Raw genomic sequence first — 7254 nt, 5'->3', positions numbered from 1 at the left:
TTTTCTTTATTAAATTTACTTTTCTAAAAATAATTTTGCTTTATAAATCTGCCACCTGTACACAACTTGTTTATGGTGAGGGATTTCAACTTAAGCACAAGGTGACTCTAATATTTCATCCCTCAGTTTCATCTCTGTCCTTGATAATTTTGGATGAAAGAGCTAATAAAATCTCTCTACTCTTCATTACAGACTCAAATACCACCTTTATTTCTGCTTAATCACATTGCTTATTCTTTTACAACAGAATATTTACATTATATGATGCCTGTTAAACTGTGAAATCATTATTCTACTGCAAACTTCTGTGAGCTGTCATCTGTATGCATTTCTAGAAGAGTAAGAATGTATGGTGAATGTTCTTTCATGACTGTCTAAAGAGAGAACTCGATTCATAGATGGGTAGAGCTGTAAATGTCACGCAGCTCCGCTAACCTGGCATTGTTAAGACTCTCAGCACTGTTGTCTAAATACGTCCTCCAGCTAATTTCCCCAAGTCATGTTCCATGTCTCAAAACAGATCAAGGGCTTTAGGTTAACCTAAGAAAACACCCAGCCTTTTCTTCTAGGCACAGCATTTCCCACCCAACAGTGCCTCCATTTTCTGAGGTCTGGAATAGGTATAATTACCTCATTTTGATGTATTTCATTGGTTCTGCAGGCACATGCTCCATTTTTTAGGTGCACTACAGCTTGAGATACAGGCCTCCATCACACTGTGTGTTGCAAGACATGGCACAAATGAAGGTTGGTGCTGTCAAGGAAAGAATATTTTATTTATCTTTCAGAACAGCTAATGCACTCTTAAAGAAACTTACAGGTGTTCTGTTCATGATGCTTTACTCCTAGGAAGGATTCTCCTGCAACTTAAATTTTAAAATTAAAAAGAACCATTTAGATTTAATTAACTGATAAAATAAGTTCTCAGTGGGAGCATTTTCTTTGAAGTTTCCATTGATTTCTAAATTTGAATCTCTAGTAACCATGAAATTTAAGTTCTACACGTGCATATTCTGTGAAGGTGTACATTTTGGCTAAAAAAAAAGAAAACTAATATCTGCATCATGTTTCTTATTTGCTACATGACCTCTATGACTCTCACAGACAACAGTAGTTTCTCTATATTATATCCAAAGGAAACAAAAATAGATGTAGTTTCTCACAGGCATGAATCAGTGCAGAGCCTCCTCCGAAGTCTAGGCAGGATGACATGCAAGATCCACAGTGTATGTCACCTCCGTCTGCAGAGATACAGAAATAACAGCTTTGGTAGCAAGCCAAGACAGCTACTCACTAAGCAAAACCTGACAATTCTATTGTTTCCTTATTTTCTCACTTTTCTTCAACCCCCGTCTTTCACGGTGTCTTGTGATTCCCAAGCCTATTAACTACTGAGATTGGATATTACTGCATTTTTACTGCATTTGTACAATAAATTCTTCTGTAAAAGAAAGTGTTTGACGTGTTTTAGTCTATTTTAACGAAGAAAAACTTGAACAAGATGTGCAATAACTGAAGCACCAGAAAGTACACATGCTTCCTTCAGAAAGCACAACTGTTTTACCATCCATGCAACTCCTGTGGTATGGGGCACCACAAAACTTGGGGAAAAATTTTCTTGAGGTGACATCCAAGTCCTTGAGATTTCAAATCAGAAATATGTTGCTTGCACGGGTGTTTCCTTCATGGCAGACCCCCATTAGGAGGTGTCCCTGCCATGTATTATTCTGGAGGTTTTGGCTTCAGTATGGTCTATCCCTTGTGAACTGATACATGAATATTCATGACTCTTAAAGGAGGCAATCCACACCGCCAGTCTTCCAAAATACATTTCTCAGACTGGTTCTCTGGAGTAATGGGGTGGTAGAGATTTAGTTATACATGGCACTCAGCCTCTACCAAACTGGGAGAACTTTCCAGCTTCCTGCTATCACCTGTCTCCAGCTGATCCATGTACAAGGAGTGCCTATTCTGTGTTTGGAAGTAACACACTGTTCTGGGTGACATCCACTGCCAGCCATGCCCTTCCCACCCCAGCACTCCCGGATCAAGGCAATGAGGGTACAAGCTTGCTGTGGGGGAAGCCTGTTCACCTCCAAATGACAGATAAAGAAATGTCTGGACATTGCACTGAATAGTGGGAGGTTTCTTTTCTTTTGTTGTTTCTTTTTTAACCTGGCAAAGAATAGTAAACACATGAAATCAGCTGTGCAGTTCAGGCACTCATGGAGCATTACAGACTGTTCAAACACTGAAAAATTCTAAACAGATGAGTCATTTACTAGGGCCATTGTTTAGATGGCAGAAATACATGTTTCCCCCTGTCTAGAACTTAAACAGTGGTTTAAGCAGTCACAGATTTTCAATGGGAGTTGACCTTACTTAGTTTTAATTTTGAATCTTTCAATTCCTTCTTTGTAAAACAAGATGTCTTTTGCCATATGTTGAAGTTTTTCCTCCATGCCATTGCTTCCCTTGACGTTCATCTGCTCAACACATCTTGAAAACTCTCCAGAGAGGGACCAGCTTGCTTTTGAGTGGTTGGAACTCCTTAGTCCTGACCCTCTCACAATAAATCCTTTTCCTAGGTTGGGTAAAGTTCTGCTTCATTGCCATTGCCTTTTGCAGATGGGTTCATAATGGTACACTAGAACAAATTTCAGGATACCTAAGGAAACAAAACTATCAATTTTATTGCCTAAATTGTTTTGCACAGGCATCTGAGCCATCCATGCAGAAGGGATTAAAAATGCAAGAAAGGGACAGGGCAGAGAGCTAGGGGAAGGGAGTACTATTGTGGCTACTCTATAAGATGTTCTTGCTTGGGAATGTGAGACTCAGTTTTTCCACTCTCTTGATTCTGGGAGTCACAATTATGCTTCTGTGTCATATCTCTGCTTATTATTGTCCTTTCTAGCCTTGGCACTGCAGATATCTGTTGCCTAGCTGATGTCTTATTTTGTAATACCTCAGCAAAAGTAGGCAGTTCTAGAACTGACTCTGACAATAGTCTGTTAAATGTCTGGCAGCCCATAAGGGATTGTTCTGCTTTGAAAGGCATAATTAATCCTACTCCAACTGTGTGGGAAGTGTTTCACCTTCATGAATGTATTATGACATATTTTCACATCCAAACTCACCAGTTTCTGCCTATTGGTGATGTTTCTATCAAATATTTCCCATCAGATCACATGCAAAATAAGTAAATCACTTTTACTGGTATTACAGCAACCTTTTTATTTCCCCTTCTTTGGCCACAGTTTATAATCTTCTCACTTTTGCCCATCATGACAATCTTCCAATGAAGCTCTGAAACAGGACTAAATAAAATAAAAAAGTCATTCAATACAGACTAAATGTCACAGTATTTATAAGAGTATTAGTCTGTACCAGTCTCTGTTTACAGAGCTTTGCTCTGCTTCATATCTTCATTTTCATATATTTGCCTTGCTTAGGCTTTTAGGATCCCAAACCTGATCTGAAAGAAGAATATATTGTCAAATCAGTGTGGTCTCATCCTTACAGTTAATTATATATACAGATATTTATGGATTTTGTACTCCTGAAATAATGTAGGAAGCATGTGGCAGTGGTGAAAACACAGAAGTCTAAATACAGAAAAAAGATAAGGATTAAAAACTCATGCAGTGCAATCAAGGTAATGAATTAGGTTTGTTCTTCTATATGAAGAAAGGTTTTCAAGACTGACAAGTTATGGGGAAGTAACAACCAAGTATTAATTTATAAGTTCTTTGCCTTTTAAAGTAATTCAGTGAATATGTTCTAATGAAATCAGAGAACCAAAAATCACACTTTTCAAAGACCTTGACTTAGTGCTCAGGTTGCAAGTAAATCAGAAAGACATAAAATGTTTTGCAGTATGTGACAAGGATTTTCCTGAATCTTTTGCAGATGTTGATCCCTGTTGCCAGTTTCAGGTCTATAAAGTCTAACAGAAAAATACCATGCCTTTCTTTTGTGGTAACGAGCTTTAATTCATCCCACTTCCCGAAGCACTGCTAGAAGAGGGAGTACAGGAGAGCACCAAGGCTTGTAAGATACCTCAACAAGGTAAGTGAATATCACAGAAGAAAACATAAGTCAGTGTACTGTGTCAGAGTGAATGTGATGACTTTGGGTCCTGTGCTCATGCTTTTGTGTCTTTGCCTGCCTCTTCCATTTACCTCATCCCACAACTCTTCTCAAACCTAGTCTCATCACAATTGAGATCTGAGCACTGCCTCTTCCCTGTCAAAGCTAACTTCAGTCTGTTATCCTAAAGGTAACTGGTTCATTGAACTCTACTGCTGCATGCTACAGCCCCAATCTACCCTGCAACCTGCTTTATACTAATCCAATATAATCCTGAAAAAAACCACCCCCTCTCACAAATTCCTGTTCTCTTGCTCATGTGATTGCTAATCCAAAATCCAAGAATGTTTCTGGTGTCATTTAAACCTCTGTACTGTTTGAAGTGGTTTCTGTTCTGACCTGCCAATGAAGTTAGTCCTGGACTAGAAAGGAATTAACTCCTTGGCAAATGGTGGTTATATGGTAGTACTGGAGTAAAGTCATACTGAGGAGGGGAGACTTTGCCTATGGAGTTTCTGGAGGAGTATGAATTCGCTTTAGGCTGCTTGTTTCTGTAGAAAACTGTGTATTGCTCTTTTGACACAAGAAACAAAAGCACAAATACATTTATATTTAGAACTTAGTGAGTGTCTCGTTATAGGACTTTTGGATTGGGTTCTTTTTCCCTTTGAACTGAAGATTGATGAGAGGGAGGCAGTTTTCTCTTGTTCGGTCTCAGTTGTTTATTTTTTCTTATCAGCATTACAAGGTACAAGGAGCTATGTGCACTATGATAGTAAAGGGGTAAAATGGCTAACAAAGATCTTCTTCAAGGTCTTTTATATGTCCATTTACCCAATTAACAGGTGCCAACTAAATTATTTTTCTTAGTGACCCAATGACCCAACACCTGTGTGCTGCACTGTGGCATTTTCTACCCAATCACCTACTACTACCCAAAAACCCCTAGGAGAAGAACATGAAGAAGAAAGAAGGACAAGAGACAACACCCTAAATCCTCCGTCTTGTCTCTTGTTCTCTAAACTACTTTTTCACCCAGTGATTTAAAAAACTTTCTAATTCACACATTTACACTTTTCTTATCTAACTTTAGCATTTGTTCTCATGTACCACCATGAAAACATGCTCATGAATTTCATATTATATGAAATTCAGTGTTTTTTTGAATCTTATAAATAAGTATTAGAAACAAGGGCACACAATCTGTATCTCAGACTCCAACAAGTGAGGTGGTTGGGTATCATTGGTGAGTATTTCTCTCACCACTGTGCTTTGAGCAGTTCCTGAACTCCTCTGCAAAAGCAGAAAGTTGTCTCTCATAGTCCACTGAGACTACTCTGACCAGAATCTCTACAGGTAGATCTGCAGCAAGATCTCAGCTCCATCCATAGCAGCATGACAGCTAGAGTGACAAACATGTTTTATGGCATCAGGTCTTCCCTCACTCTCAATGACACATTTCTCCCTTCTACTCCCAAAAAGCTTCCACCACCTCTTCCTCTTTGAAGGGGCTCCGATATTAATCACTTGTTTCTACCTAATTTCTCATTCAAAATGTTAATTGAAATGTTATCTCTTTGATGCTTACCTTAGACTGACTTCTTTGCTCCAGACTTGTCTTCTCATGTGTCTAGTAAAAATAAATAATTTTTCTGCCATCTTCTCATTCTTTTGAAGGGAATTCAGAAGGCACTAGAAAAATGTGGAATTTCATGGCATTTGTTTTCTGTTAATTAAAGTCTCTGGATTTTCTTGTGTGACCAGGGGTTGTTGAGTTCATCATGTGATCCTATGGCAAAGTCCCAGCATTGCTCAGATACCTCTAAGAGAATGAGGAAGCTGAGGAGAGCAGGAAGGAGGCAAGGGTGTTTATTAGATAAAATCAGTGTATACCTGAACAGCTATATTGCACAGCACAGCAGTTACTCATTTCTAAATATTCATGTTCAAACCAAACAGATTTGTGTGATATACATCTGTCTTTTCATTTTACTGAATATATATTTAAGTTTAAATATTAAAATATAATCATAATTTTCTTGTCTGTTTTATAGTTTAATATAACTGATGATGCCCAGAATTTCAGGGTCTCCTTTGAGACATATACAAGTTATAGGCTTTCTCTGGCTTGATGACCTGTGTTTAAAATGCTGCATTTAAGGTTTCTCTCTGTTATGCCTATCTCTATTAGTATTAAATTAATAATAGATGATGATGATGATGATAATGATAATAATAAATTGACATTTAAATATTTTCCTCCATTATTAGCATGCTTCTTCCTTTGCTGAAAATTGTAATTGATTCAATGATTTTAACAGAGACTGACCTTTTTTCTGGTAGTATATTCTTTAGAAATGGTTAATTCTTTTCAGTATAGTCAAAAAAATAAGGCAAAAGCAGACCTGGCTGAGAGAGAAGTGCAGGAAAGACTTTTAATACTGCCTTGTGTTGTTGATGTTGAAGAGCACATAGATAATAGATGTTTGCATTTACAACCACATATTTCTTAGCAGGCTCAGATCTCACGCTTTGACTGCCTGACTTATCACTCCATCACCAACTCCTTCGTGCTGAACTACTGTGCTGAACCTTGACCTGCAGAGGTTAGTTCACCCTAGAAAAAGGGGAAAGAGTGGTTTGGTCTCCTGGTCCTTTTGATCTAATCTTTTCTCCTCACACTTTCGGGTTTGTTACCAGAAGATATAGTCTATTTTGGTGACTTTTCTGTATTTTATGTTTGTTCTTTCCTCCAACAGAAGAGGATATAAGCGATACCTTCCGGAATGTGAAACACTATTATTGGATTATAACTGATGGTATGAAACTAGAAGATAATCAGCTGTTGTGCAAGCTATATAATTTGTTAAGCTGATGGCAAAACTACAAAGGCAGTACTCTAGATTCTGAACATACTTAGTCAAAAGATGCCAGAATGGCTGAGGACTTTAAATTGCTTTAAAAGAATGGTGCAGATAATAAAAAGTCTTTTATTTCTCTGTCTTATGCCTAATATTGCTATCCATTCAGACACCAGTTATTCCCTTCTGGCTACCATGGCACATGCTTTGATGTTCAGAGGTACCAAATTAAAGGACTGTAGTTTCCACCAGCACTGGCAAATACTTTGATGTAACACTTTTGCCCAAACCTGCACAAAAC

The 7254-nt window shown here is 38.0% G+C and overlaps 1 long non-coding RNA gene across 1 annotated transcript; it reads right to left on the bottom strand.

The window, feature by feature from the left end:
* Positions 1 to 674: 674 nt before the first annotated feature.
* On the bottom strand, positions 675 to 5817 carry LOC148185029 (uncharacterized). Its single transcript, XR_015771875.1, has 3 exons — positions 5681 to 5817; positions 1164 to 1241; positions 675 to 754 (listed from the first exon to the last, which is right to left on the bottom strand). It is a non-coding gene; the product is annotated as an uncharacterized LOC148185029 (long non-coding RNA).
* Positions 5818 to 7254: the final 1437 nt, after the last annotated feature.

The sequence above is a fragment of the Pseudopodoces humilis genome, chromosome 1, assembly GCF_049639895.1.
Source record: "Pseudopodoces humilis isolate 2021_Gansu_Grassland_sample_001 chromosome 1, ASM4963989v1, whole genome shotgun sequence".
NCBI lineage: Eukaryota > Metazoa > Chordata > Aves > Passeriformes > Paridae > Pseudopodoces > Pseudopodoces humilis.
Note: the sequence above shows the minus strand (reverse complement) of the source record. Positions and strands in the feature narration are given on the sequence as shown.